The sequence below is a fragment of the Desmodus rotundus genome, chromosome 4 (assembly GCF_022682495.2).
Source record: "Desmodus rotundus isolate HL8 chromosome 4, HLdesRot8A.1, whole genome shotgun sequence".
Classification (NCBI taxonomy): Eukaryota; Metazoa; Chordata; class Mammalia; order Chiroptera; family Phyllostomidae; genus Desmodus; species Desmodus rotundus.
This window is the reverse complement of record NC_071390.1, coordinates 115510794-115525785: the sequence shown is the minus strand read 5'-3', so window position 1 is coordinate 115525785 and position 14992 is coordinate 115510794. Positions and strand designations below refer to the sequence as shown.

General features: G+C 42.0%; 1 protein-coding gene across 1 annotated transcript in view; it reads right to left on the bottom strand.

Annotated features, from left to right (window-relative positions):
* The window catches only part of ITGA8 (integrin subunit alpha 8), a 176908-nt gene that overhangs the window by 96282 nt on the left and 65634 nt on the right, over positions 1-14992 (bottom strand). The window lies entirely within an intron of this gene.

Genomic DNA, 14992 nt, shown 5'->3' with positions numbered 1-14992 from the left:
TCATTCTGGCAGGTATGAGCTGGTATCTCACTGATTTGCATTTCCCTAATGAAAATCTAGTGAGGGTGCACGTCTTTTGGCCATTTGTATGTCTTCTTGGGGAAAGTGGCACGATTTTCTTGAGAGGTAGTTTGGTGACATGTATGACAATGCAAACCTTTGACTGCCATTGGCACTTTTAGGTATTTATCCTTAGGATACACTAGACAATTGTGCAAAATGTATCAAACAAAAGGTAGCTTTGTAAACATTTTAAATAGACTAATTCCTTTGTCACAACAATCCTAGATGTGGAGGACAAGCTTTGAACCCAGGCCTCTGGCTACAGAGCCCACACGTTTAACTATTTTACCATGCTGCCTCCCAGGAGCATATCTACAGGCTATTTTTTCTCTTTAAAAAAATTTAAAATTAAGGTGTATTTTGCATACAATAAATTTTATTCTTTCTCAGTATTCTCTTCGAAGAGCTTTGATAAATGCATCTGGTCTTGTAACCACCACCACCACACTCCAGAAGAGGACAGTCCCATCACCCAATAGCGTCCCCCATGCTGCTTCGTAGTGATGCCCACCCCCGCCCCGAGCCTCCGTCTCTGCTCATCTGTTCTCCAGAACATCATAAATGGAGGCACATGGTGTGTAGCCGTTTAGTTCTGGCTTTTTCCACTCAGCTTAGTGCATTTGCAATGCATCTGTGACGTTGCATATGTCCAAAGTTCATTCCTTTTCATTGCTGAGTAGTATTCCACTGTGCAGATGGCCCACGGTTTGTGTATCCACCTCTGGCTGAGGGGCAGAAGTTGTTTCCAATCTTTGGAAAGTCACTATAAACATTTGTTTACAGGTTTCTGTGCACCTACGGGCTGATTTTGATATAATCAATAAATTATCTCTTATTGAATCCCTAACATCTCCGAAGCCCTCTTTTAAATGGAATGTTTTTATTTCAAGTGGAAAATTACTGAGTAGAGGGTAAAAAATTAGAAACTCTAAATTTCAGTTCACTCTGCCACTGGCTTCCTAATGACTCTGGACAAGTCACCATCCATTGCCAAATCTCTGGTGAAGTCCTCAAGGTTCCAGATGGGAAAACCAAGAGTTCAGTAGAATTGGATGGGGTCCCATGACTGCACTCCCTCTGCTCTGATTTAGAATCCAGGACTCGCCTTTGTTTCTTGAGTCAGCTTTGCTCCTGCAGGGTTCGGCTCTTCTCTTGTCTCCATGGTGGGACAGCCCCTTTCTGGCTCTGTCCCCGGCTTAACCAGACCTGGACATCAGCCTGCTCACCTCCAGGTCTCAGCTGCCAGGACTCATGGTCCACAGATTGCTGGCTCCCCTCTTGGCACTGTTGATGCTCGCAGCTCCCAGCACTTTCTCATCCAGGCCCTGTCTCTGCTAAGCCCCTTCCTGCATGACTGAGGGTTTTCGAGATTTTTACCTGGATCCACCCATGGCCTGTTCACTTGCGTACAAGGATGATGTTAAGAGAAATGATGGAATTAAAGATAATGTGTGAAATGATGGGGTTAAAGATGGTGTGTAAACATGGCAATGTTGACTGCAAGTGGGTTATGAAATTGGCTTACGTGTCTAGTACTGGAAAAAGAGCCCACGTCCGTGGGAAGCAGGCATCTAGACAAGTCTCCTAGACGCGTCTCCAGAGTTTGGCAAATGTGTTCATCTAAAAATAGAGGCAGCCTTTCTTCCTTGAGTTTTTATTGCAACATGCAAAATATTACTGAGAGGAAGGTTATGAGTTGAGGAAGAAATGTTTGGAAAAAAAAGCGTGATTTTATCCCAAAAAGTAATAATCCTAACGATCTGTCTGAAATGCTTCCAAATGAACTCTAAAGAAAAACATTTATGAGTTGGAACATGCTATTAGGTTGCAACATTCTAATTTACTTGGGGTTTATTTTCCTTTAAAAAAGATCCCACAAAAAATAAGAGTGAAATATCAAACAACAAGTCTGCCTTAAGAAAATAGTTTTTTTAAATACATTATTAGCATTTTGTGTCTGCAAGAGTCCCCTCTGCCTCTCCCGTTGCCTGACGCTCCTTGTTGCATTCCATGTCATTGTACCTAAGGCATTTCACTTTGTCCTTGTCGTGGCCACAACGATAACATGTGTACTGTCCAATCAGTTGCTCCAAGTCCTGGAGAAAACTGTGTTTCTTTAGGACCAGTTCCATTTATAGCAGCTGCTTGTTGGGGATGACGGCACACAAGACGCCAGGAAAGCCTGATGTCTCACAAGCCACGCCCCCTATCTCCTGCCTGACAGGTAAAATCCTATGATTAAATCATTGTAGGACTTCAAGGGTTTGCTAAGTATTCAGGACTGAACTGTGTCTCCCCAAAGTTTGTATGCTGAAGCCCTAGCCCCCCAGTACCTCAGAATGTGACTCTACTTGGAGATAAGGACTTTAAAGAGTTCATCAATTTAAAATGAGGTCATTGAGCAGGGCTCTAATCTAATCTAACCGGTGTCCTTATGGGAAAAAGAGATAGGACACAGACACAGAGGGAAGACCACATGAGGACACAGAGGAAGAAGGTCATCTGCGAGCCAGGGAGAGAGGCCTCGGAAGAAACCAACCCAGCCCACACCTTGATCTTGGATTTGCAGCCTCCAGAAATGTGAGGAAGTAAGTTGCTGTTATTTGAGTTACCCAGTGTGTGGTGCTTAACTATGGCAACTCTAGCAAACTGATACACTCAGATACAGGAGATCCTCAAATAATGCCATTTTGTTCAGCATTGATGAGATGCCCTAGGACCTTAACTCTTGTCTGCATCAACTGGCCTACGGTAAAATTGGTTTCGCTACCCTTTTGCTGCAGTTCCAACCACCTAGTGAAGACATTAAGTAATGACTTACTGAACAAATTCATAGAGTTGCAAAGGAGGTAAGAGAAGAAGGGAAGACATTTATGCAGTGGTTTCCTATACTGGGCACCCTCATTCAGCAGCTTATTGAACACCTACCATAAGTCAAGCTTGTCCCAGCTGCCAAGGATTCAGCGGTGAGCCAACCAACACATCCCCTGCCCACGAGGTACTTAGTCTATCAGTCAGCTCTCCCAGGGAGCTTGTTAAAAATGCAGACCAGCACCCACTGAATCGGAGGCTCTGGGTGCCACCTACTTCCCTGGATAACTTATATCCTGATGAGAATGAGGATATTAGATCCTTCCCCGCTGAACATTTGAGAAAAGGAAATAAATAGTGTAAGTTTCTGCAGCTGATGTGGAGGAGCCCTTCGGACAGAAAGAAAAGGAAGCCAGGGATGAGAGGGGCTAAGCATCCCCCACAATGACCTTCACCTACATCACAATCTAGCCTAAGGGCTGCTCTGTTGTTAGGGTTGGTGGTTTTAGGAAACTAGGTATTAATAATGTCATCACAGGGAAATGTCAGTGAGAAAATATGAAATGATGGCCACATAGAAAGAAGAGCATTTCATGAACATTTGCTTATAGAAAAGACTGAAGAGAATTTTGCTTCTGTGTTAGTTACTTTAAAAATCTCTCCTTCCTCATCTCCTAGGAAGTTTCAGGCATAAATGACCCAAGGCATTGACTTAAGACACAGACCTGGGTGTGGAGCAAAGAGCCTGGACCTCAGCATGAGGAATTGCATCCTGTCTCTCCCACATGCATTTGGTGGGTGGTACTAAGAAATAACAACATTTGACTATGTAGAGTTCCTTACAGTCAGCACATCACCTTCCCAGCAATGGTGTGATGACCTGTTTTTTTGGCTGGAGAAGCTAAGGTTCAGAGATGGAAATGGTATGTCCAGGTCACAGGGCTAACAAATGATGGGTGCAGAAATGACAATACGGGTCCCCTGACGGCCAGGGGGTGCTGGTTCTAGCATGCTGGCCACTGGTTCGCCTGATCTAGCAGTTTGAACAGCAATCGGCATTTACATGTCCAGTGAAGAAAGAGCTAGAGTCAAGGGTTCTGCTCGTCAAGAATGAATGCGCCACCTTGAGAGGGGTCTCCAGGATCCCGGGAGAGGGTGTCAAAGTTTATTTTAAAGGGCATCGTCTCTACATACACTTCCATTCTTAGTCTGCACAGGAGTAAAATCGTTTACTAGATTTATATAGAGCTGGAAGAGAGAGGCCAGGTAAAGAGAGAGGAGAACAACAGTTTAAATGACAAGGTGTGTGGCTGTGAGGAAATTTCGTTCACTCACTCACTCATTCATTCATTTAACAAATATTTACTAGGTGTCGGCCACTGCTTTGGGCACTAGGGATCCCACAGGAGCACAACCAAAGCCAGTGCTTGCCATCCACTAATAAAATGTTCAGTCTAATCGGGCAAATAATCACACAAATCACACAAATGTATAATTTCAATGTGAGATGTTTTTAGAGGAAGGACAACAGTCAGGGAAAGCTTCCTGAGGAAGTGACATTTGAACTGAGTTCCTAAATGGGAAGTGAACTCTGGGAAAATGTCCAGGGTGTGCAAAGACGGAAGGGAAGCTTCAAGTAAAGTACACTAAAATATGGCTTTTAAATTGCATATTAATAAATTAAAATGACTCACGGAAAGAACATGCAAGGGGAGGTCAAAAATAATGTGGAGGTTCTAATAAAAGGGAACTTATTCTGACTCCTCCACATCCTCCCGTCCCCTCCCTGCCCCCACAGCAAGGCAAGAAGTTTTTTTGGTTTTTTAAAAATGTTTTTTTCCAATTTTTAAATTATTTTATTGTTGTTCAATTATAGTTGTCTGCATTTTCTCCCCACCTCTCTACCCCACCCCAGACAAACCCACCTCCCTCCCCTGCTTCTATCCTCCCCCTTGGTTTTGTCCATGTGTCCTTTATGTAGTTCCTGAAAACCCTTCTCCCCACTATCCCTTCCCCCCTCCCCTCTGGCTATTGTTAGATTGTTCTTAACTTCAATGTCTCTGGTTATATATATATTTTTCACATGGTAAGTCTCAAGTTTATTTTATTTCCTTTAGGCTTTCTACATGAATTGTAGTGAATCAATTGTTAAACATAGTATCATTCACTGAGTTAGATAATCTACTAGTTTCACTGTTCTAGTCTTACTTATTCACTTCCTTTGTCTGGACTGATGTTTCACAGATAGAAACTCAAGATAAATTGCCTGGCTAGATTTTAAATTCTTTACCTTTAGGCATTTTCTTTGCTATTACTAAATTTTTTTTTATTTAAAATTTTTTTTAAATTTTTATTCAGTTACAATTGTCTGCATTTTCTCCCCATCCCTCCACCCCACACCAGCCAATCCACCTCCCTCCCCAGCCTCCACCCTCCCCCTTGATTTTCTCCTTGTGTCCTTTATAGTAGTTCCTGTAGACCCTCTCTCCACTATCCCCTCCCAACTCCCCTCTGGCTATTGTTACATTGTTCTTAACTTCAATGTCTCTGGTTACATTTTGTTTGCTTTTTTCTACTGGTGATTATGTTCCAGTTAAAGGTGAGATCATATGGTATTTGTCCCTCACCGCCTGGCTTATTTCACTTAGCATAATGCTCTCCAGTTCCATCCATGCTGTTGCAAAGGGTAGGAGCTCCTTCTTTCTCTCTGCTGCGTAAAATTCCATTGTGTAAATGTACCATAGTTTTTTGATCCACTCATTTACTGATGGGCACTTAGGTTGCTTCCAGTACTTGGCTATTGTAAATTATGCTGCTGTGAACATTGGGGCACATGGGTTCTTTTGGATTGGTGTTTCAGGGCTCTTAGGGTATAATCCCAAATGCGGAATTGCTGGGTCAAAGGCAGTTCCATTTTTAGTTTTCTGAGGAAAGTCCATACTGTTTTCCACAGTGGCCTCACCAGTCTGCATTCCCACCAACAGTGCACTAGGGTTCCCTTTTCTCCGCATCCTCTCCAACACTTGTTTGTTGATTTGTTTATGATGGCCATTCTTACTGGTGTGAAGTGGTATCTCATTGTGGTTTTAATTTCCCCTCTGATGGCTAGTGTGCTAGAAGCAACCTAAGTGCCCATCAGTAAATGAGTGGATCAAAAAAACTATGGTACATTTACACAATGGAATTCTATACAGCAGGGAGAAAGAAGGAGCTCCTACCCTTTGCAACAGCATGGATGGAACTGGAGAGCATTATGCTAAGTGAAATAAGCCAGGCGGTGAGGACAAATACCATATGATCTCACCTTTAACTGGAACATAATCACCAGTAGAAAAAAGCAAACAAAATATAACCAGAGTCATTGAAGTTAAGAACAATCTAACAATAGCCAGAGGGGAGGGAGGAAGGGATAGTGAGGAGAAGGGTTTTCAGGAACTACTATAAAGGACACATGGACAAAACCAAGGGGTAGGGTGGAAACAAGGGAGGGAGGTGGGTTTGGCTGGGGTGGGGGGGCATGGTGGGGGGGAAATGTAGACAACTGTAATTGAACAACAATAAGTAATTTAAAAAATATATATATAAGACATGATTTTAAATATGCATGGCCTTTTCAAAGTTGAGCCAGAAATGAAGCAGATGATGGTTCTCACAGATCTTCACATCAGAATAAACAAAATAGAAATACCTGTTTTAGAGACATGATTCTTCAAACTTTGATGTCTTCATTTAAGGCTGGAGAAATAAGTTCTTTATATTACGCCACTGAACTTGAAAATGACTGTCGTTAATCTTTGTGTTTTCTTTCATAAATGCAGTTGTGAATATAGACAACAGTCATTCTCAACCTGGACCTGTGAATTTCTAAATCGAAACAGAAGATCGTGTACCCAGATCCCCCTTGGAGCGCTATCACAAAAATAGAACGTCAGCACGCTGGCGCGTGGCTGGGAAGAGGCAGGTGGGTGTGCCAGTCCCTCTCAGGTGTGCACAGAGCAATTGTGTAATTCAGCACAAGGCTTGGACTCAACCACGGTAGGAATATTTACACAATGGAAACTGGTAAATGCTACAGATTTGGGCTTTTGTTCCCTTGCAGATCTGCTTGTTAAACATTTACTAACACACCTCTGAATTTAAAGGTCGTTTCCAGGTTGAAGGCATAGGCAGTGGGATCTCTTGAGAAGGGTGCACAACCATCTGCTCCCAACCATCTCCCTAAAGCCTGGGAGGCTGGTTAGTTATCCGCCAGATCTTGCCCTCTGGAAGAGCGGAATGCCTCCTGGGGCTGTCTATCCCCAAACACTCTCACGCCGCCCAGTGGCACTACCCTTGCACTCACCTGGCTCAGTGGTTCAGAGCACTGCTCTCAGCTGGGATACTGTAATGACCTTTGACCTCAACTTTCTTTTTCATTACAACTCATTCTGGTGAGTGCTAAAGACTGAAGTTCTTGAAGTGTCATTTTGAAATCTAAAATGTTTTCTTTCTCCATTATTTTCCTAACAAAACACCAGCTATTCCACATGCTATTCAATGTCCTCTAGTATTTATTACCTGTCCCAAATCTAACTTTCATTGGCTCTCTTCGTTAGCGCTCCCATCAGTTTGGACAAATTCGTTTCCAAATTTGCCTTATCTCCGAGTCTTGGCTCAGGCTGTGGTCTTCTTCTGGAATCCCTTCTCCCTGTAACCACGTCATAATCATACCTGCATCTTAAGACCTTGCTTAACCGTTACTTCCCCCATGAAGCTTTCTTCAAACATTTTAGCTAAAAGAATTTTTTCTTTTTAACTCATTCATTATTTTTTAACCTTAAAACTCTTCTCTTACACTGTCTTGTATTACAGTTACCAGTGGGATGATTTATCTCCATGACTTCACTGTTTATTAAGGGCATGGATTATGTCAAACGGTATCAATATGTCATTTGTCATCAATAGTTAATGATTGTAACTAGTTATTATTCACAGTGCCAACTGCTTTATACATAGTATCAAACCTAACATCCATAGCCCCCTTTAAATGGGGACTGTTATTAGGCGTTGATATACCTGTTTTACCCAAGAGGACTGAGGCTTAAGGAGGCTGAGTAAGGTTACACAGCCAGCCATTGTTACAGCTAGAATTTGAACTCGGGCCCACGAGGGCAGGGTCTTTGTTTAATTCAGTGCTGTATCCTCAAAACTCAGAAGAGTCACAGGCACATGAAAGGCACTCAGTAAGTGTTTGTTGAATAAATTAATAAACTGTATTTCCAAGCACAATCTCTTCAACATTATATAATCAGTATTCTACTATCATCACCATCTTTAAAAATGAAGAACATTGGTGGCTGTCCTCAACATTAGCTAAATAGCATTAGCTAAATACTATTAATACTAAAAAGTATTAATAGTATTAAATAGTGCCCTACCACCTGTTATTGACAACTGAAATGCAAAAATACTGACTTACAAAATACAGACTGAATAATAAAAATGTAATTTATTCAGCTCAAGTGACATCAATGGCTTAAAATGTAGCTCTAATGTAAGGGGACCTGGCACTCTGGAGAGTTCAGTGCACCCCAGGTCGTATCTCAACACTCCAGCAGCCTCGAGAACACCTGGTGTCCAGATCTTGGTCTCTAAACACCATTCTTCAAAAAAAGGCACTACAGGACTTTGAGGAATGGCTGATTCCAGCACTGAGCTGGGAAACACAAGATGAGCCTGAAACATGTGATGGTGTCAGAAAGTAAGGAATTGCTCGTTAGAGGGTGGAGATGGTAGAAGAACACAGGAACCAACCGGAAGGGATTCCCACTGACCAGATATGGGACAACTTAAGCAAAATATATATGTATATATAGTAATGGAGTATAGCTCATAAAATAAATGTCCATGGATCCATGCAGATATAACATATTGAATAAATAAATGGATAGAAAAGACCTCTTTTTCTTATATTAGAATTGCAATTAATAAATGTAGAAGGAATAATGGACATAGAAAATTGCAATTAAGCAGTACTAATTGTTGCAAGGGAGAGTCATCAGTGGATGCTAAGATTAGTGGGCAATGATAGAATGAGAAAATAACCCAGGATGTTTGCATAGTGTCTCTAAGGCAGGGGTGTCAAACTCATTGTCACCGGGAGCCACATCAGACTCGCGGTTGCCTTCGAAGGGCCGGATGTAATTTTAACTCCATAACAGTTAAGGAGCAGTTACATTTATACAGTCCTACAATTATTTCAGCCCCTTGAAGGCAACCGTGAGGCTGATGTGGCCCCCGGTGAAAATGAGTTTGACACCCTGGCTCTAAGGATACTTATCATTATGAAGGGAAAATAGGAATCTTACAGTGGGAACCTAGCTGATACCTAAGTGCAAATAAGACAGTAGACCCCATGTATTTCTAGCTGCGATGCACTAAGAAGGGCACAGCATCGGTTGTGTGGTGTTCTTGCCAAAAATGCAAACACCAGACAAATCTAAATTCAAGGACATGCTTCAGAATGTCTATCCATATTCTTCAAAAGTGGCAAAGCCATGGCAGCAAAGGAAGATCAAGGCACTGTCACAGATTGGAGGACACTAAGGGGACATGACAGCCAGCTGTGACGTGAGATCCCAGACTGGGTTCTGGACTAGAAAAAGGACACTAGTGGGACCGACGGCGAAATTCTCTTAGAATTTCTAATAGTTCTACAGACTAGTTAATAGCTAAGTGCACTATGGTTATATAATATGCTAACATTACGGAAGCTGGGAGAAGGGTTTATAGGACTCTATTATTTTTGGAACTTTTCTGTCAGTCTTAAGTTATTTTGTAGAAAAAGTTAAGAAAAAAATCTTGTATGTTCCATTAAATCTATTTTTCCCCAAAGATAGGGCCCTAATAATCTACCCAATTTCACACAGAAGTCTGGGGAGATAGCAAATTTAGAGCTTGGATTATGGAATCGAAGTTTAGAGTTCAAACGGACCCTGGAGAAGTAACCCATACATCCACGTCACTTTCAGGTGAAAGGAGCAAGGCCGGGAGGGCTACTGAAGTCACGCTGTCTTGGGGGAACTGGTTCTAGAACCTTTTATCTCCACTCATTTTTACTTCTCTTTATGACACTGATGGAGTCAAGTCCAAGAACTCGTTCTGTTAATTAATTCAACTTGATCTAAATTCACAAGATCTTTTTTTAAGTTTCTTGTTATTGTTGACACTATTACAGCTGTTCCCGCTTTCCCCTGCCTTTGCCCACCTCCACCCTGCGCCCCACTCCCCTGGCCGTCACCACGCTGTGTCTGCGTCCATGGGCCACGCGAATCTGTTGTTTGGCTAATGCCTCCACCTTCTTTCATTCAGGGTCCCCTCCCCCATCACAAGGTCTTTTTATAAAAAATGTAATACTCATGTCTAATGTGTTTATAATAAAATGATGAAAATCTTGCTTAAGACGAATATAATGCTTTTCATAAAAACTTGAGGAGCGGCTTGAGAAGTGAAAATAAACTTCATATCAATTCGAAGGAGCTCAAGGTTTGATAAAATGCATTATTCTCTTTGGTTAAAAGCCAAAAATAAAAGCCACCCTTTTATTTCTTTTCATGTATAGCTCCTCTCTTGCTGGGTTGTTTGCACAAACACACACACGCAGCACTTACTACAAGAGAAAATGGGTCATTTTGTTACAGTTGGTGTAATCGCCTGAGATGGCTTCACTATCTCCTCACCGCCTGTTGGGGGCCTGAACAAGACAATGACAGCCTTGGCATTCAGCCCACGTCTTCCTCCGGTTGTTATCGCCTGTGTGATTTCTACTCCTCAGCAAAACCAGCACGTCCCTCCTCCACCCGCCAGTGTCTGGACTATGCATCTAGCAGATGGCCTTGTTATACAATCATGTTTAACAGAATTAGACAAGATCATGGAATTTCAGGGATTCCTGACCATCACAGCTGTTTCTTCTCTGAAATGCCTTCACTCAATTAATGTGTAAGATACTCCTCTGGTCAACCCTAGTTTTCCAGTGAGCACCAGTGTAGAAACCTGAACACATCTAATTTTTGAATAGGAAAAAAATTGTGGTGCCAGCAATAAAAAGTACTTATGACTCCCATTTATGTATGCGTGCTGATGACAATATGAGGGGGGACCCCAAAAACCCCAGAATTATTTTTAGAGGGCGGGCCCCTTGTAGTACAGTCTTCCCCCGCTAGGTGAGTGTTCTGTGTTCTAGGAACCCATCTGTATCAGTGTACCAGCTGGCTTTGTTGTGAGAGGCTGCATTCGGCTTCAGGGAATTTTTTTTAAGACAACACTTTTGCCCATTTCATCATGGGGTGATTTATCACCGCACCTGCCCACACCCCACTGAGTGTTCAGCAGTGTTTGACCAAAAAACAGCACGACCCCCATGCCCCGCCCTCTCTATTCACCTGCTCTCACCCTGAGCAACTTGTTTTTGTTTCCCTGGATGAAAAAGTCCTCAAAGGGAAACATTTTGCAAATGTGGAAGAGGTGAAACAAAAATGGCAGAAGCACTAAAAGGCATCACAATCGACAAGTTAAAATACTGTTTTGAACAGTAGCAAAAACATCTCCACAGGTGTATTGCATCAAATGGAGAGTGCTTTGAAGGCGACTGAAGTTTAAACATGTAAGATAAATACACAATATTTTATAAATAAATTCTGGTTTTGGGGGGCCTCCCCTTGTATTTATCATCAGAAGTCTAAAAACAACACTGAGTGGTTAAGCTAGATGTTAGAAAAATGATTCCAAATATTGTTTCTATAACAGAATCTCCATGTTTTTACAACTGAATCTCCCATGTCTATCCATTATGCCCTACTTTTCTTGGGACACTGAATCAAAATTCCAGGCTCATCTTTAACATCGTGTCTTCCTCCCACCCGCCCCCCTCCTCTGTCTTCCATCGTAGCCTGTCATTACCAAGTCTTGTCTATTTTCCATTTACCCTGTTTTGTCAGTTCCTTTCTTTCAATTGCCATTGTCCTCATCCTAACTTGGGCCTAATTTTTATGAAATTAAACACCCCCAAATGGCTAAGGGGTTGAGAGGAAGAGCTTTTTCCATTCCTGGTACCCAGTAAATCATAGTTGTGAGATGGTAGAAGTCCTTTATGCCTCATCTCCCCAGGGGATGGGTGAGTGGTGGAATTAAACCGTAGCTGGGCAGCAGCCTCACAACAGCAGGGGACGCCTCCAGTGAGGACCCAACCATGGGAACAGTATGAATGGTTCTCAACCCAGCAGGGTCTCTGTAGCTGTGTTCTTACTCCCACAGTCCTATGTGTCTGGGGCAGGGGAAGGAAATGTCACACTCTAAATTAAGCTTGTGGACTATGGGAACCCAATAAGCAAAATAAAATAATATAAGTTAGTGTGCCTGAGAAAAAGAATACCTCCAAAATATAGTCTTGTTTTAAAATTTGTTTGAAGAGCTGTCATTTAATAAACTATGTTTTCTATATAATCTCACTTTAACGTAACCACACATTTCATTCTATAAGCAATCTAATTTCATTTTTATACCAACATACAATTATCTTATTTTGCAGGTAAGGAAACTGAAGTCAGAGAGGTTAAGAAACTAGAGGTCATTTGTATATAGCTAGAAAACAGTGGCATTAAGTTTTAAACCTGTCATCTACCTCCAGCATCCTAGAATGCAGGTTTTCAAAATCTTCGCTGGCCTGACATGTCTGAGAGGTTAAGTAGCTTTGATTCTGTTCATGTTCATCGGACTGATAGCCCTTTCTATTATAAGCCATTTCACAATATTCCGTAAAAAAAGAAAAAAATAAAACCTTTCCCAACCTAGAAAGCGTAAGCACACACAACCCAGTGAAGTGGGTATTAGTAGCCCCATAATACCAGGAAAGAAAACAGAAGCTCAGAGAAATCCAATCTCTCAGCCACGGCCACACGGCTCATCAGTGAGGGATGGGGACCTGACAACAGTCTGATTCCCCTTTCCTTGCTCACCGGCACTCTGCTCGGTGAGATTAAGTCTGAATCTAGAAGTGACCTTATGAGTAAGGCTTTCCACCTTTGTGCAAATGGAGGCTTGAGAGCTAAACGGGATTCACTTATAGGAGAATGGGGAAGTTACATGTCTACTTCCAGAGGTACGCCTGCACGTTTCAAACCCGCTATGCTAGTTACCAGGCCTAGTCGCCCACCTATTAGACAGTTTTCCTCTCAAGAGGTCGCTGGGGATTTGGTGTCAATGTAAAAAAAGGCTTATTTTGGGTGGCATTCTTTTTGCAAGAAGATAAGGATCAGGGAAAATGTTAAATAGGATCATAAATCACAAGACACCTACATTCCCATTTAGGAGACAGAATTGGGATCAGAACCAGGTCTAATTAAGAGGAACTCTGAAAGCCTCAAGACTATCATAAGGGATAAAAATTCAGCTCAGTGGCACTGATGGTCTCGCCATAGTGGAGAACGTTTGCTTGACAGACAGATGAGTATACACTGCATTAACGTCACCAGTCACTGTGAATCAAATCAACCTCAGTAGATAAGATATTGACTAGCAAATGGCCTCAAATGACCTTTTTCTAATTGTTAAGGAGGATGAAAAAGACATACTTAATAGGTAGCCTCTCTGTTCCCTGTTCTACGCCTTTTTCTCCCCTCCCTCCTTGGAGGAAATATTCTTGGAGAGAAAACTTGTTTCATATTCCTCTCCTCCCTGGCCCTTTCTTAGGAGACTTCACAGGAAGTCAGTGGACTGGCTATTTCCCTGATACACCCTTTATTTCCTTTAACCTTATCTGAGGCACAGCCTGATAAATAGCACTAACTTTCTAAATTAACTGTTTGTCTAAAACTGCAACCCAGGAGTTGAGTGTCATTAATCACCCCAACATACAATATATTTTGAGAAGAAATCACATAGAGGATATAAATTTTGGGTTATTTAATATAGAATACATTACATGTGAGGCCCCCCCCTCAAAAATAACAAAAACTAACCATCACTGATTAGACTCACACAGTATAACCTATGAAGATAAATTTAACTAGATGTTCTTGGAATTGCTGCAGGTAGGACGCATTTGTGTACGAATTCATGTACAAAGCTATGCTAATCCACTCGGAGCCCACTGAAATGTCCAGGCTAGTGCCATGAACTATTCCTTAAAAATGTGTAAGAACATGTTGCATATCCTTTTTGCCTGATCCCAGAGGGGAAGAGAAGGCCGAACCACTGAAATTAGTGATGCATATTTAGGCAGTCAGTGGACTGGAATGCTGCCCCACAGCAGAAAAAGCTCTACATATGGAAAATGCTCAATTAGGGGAGGGGTGGTGGAAAGAGACAAGGCTTTAATAAATAGTTGAAGCTGTCAGTTAACTATTAATGATTTCTAAGTATTTATTGAAACCATCTTAACATAACCAACATAAAAGTGAAAACTGAACCCTCAAACCAAGAAGTCTAATGTTCTCTGCTGAAAACCCTGATTACTGAAACAATTCTTTAAAGCCAGTCCCGGTTTTCACAGGGCCTGCACAGAACGCCAATGACAGCGCCCTGCTCCACGGGCTCACATGCGTCCTCGGTATGAATTAGGTAATCAAGGATAGTTTATGATTTCTGTTATGAGCCACTTCTTTTTGCTTCACTTTAAAATGTTCACTCTATCTTTGGAAAGCCCGAAGTATGGCTGGAAAATATTTATGCTCTAAAAGCGTGAGCTTTAGGGCAGCAACGATGAGGTTCACAAGTTAAGTAATAGGAACTACAAGATCAAAAGGGAACATGTAAAATAAAGTGCTCTAGAAGGGTATCCGGCACAGCTGTCTTTGTCGATGGAGACCAAACTACTGAGAGGTTTCTAATAGAAATCTTTGTTGGCAGAGTCAACAAGTTTTATGTCCACAGCAGTTTTTTTTTTAATTTTTATTGTTATTCAATTACAGTTGTATGCCTTTTCTCCCCATCCCTCCACCCCACCCCAGCTGAACCCACCTCCCTCCCCCACCTTCACCCTCCCCCTTGATTTTGTCCATGTGTCCTTTATAGTAGTTCCTGTAATCCCCTCTTCCCACTGTCCCCACCCCACTCCCCCCTGGCTATAAAAAGTCTTCTC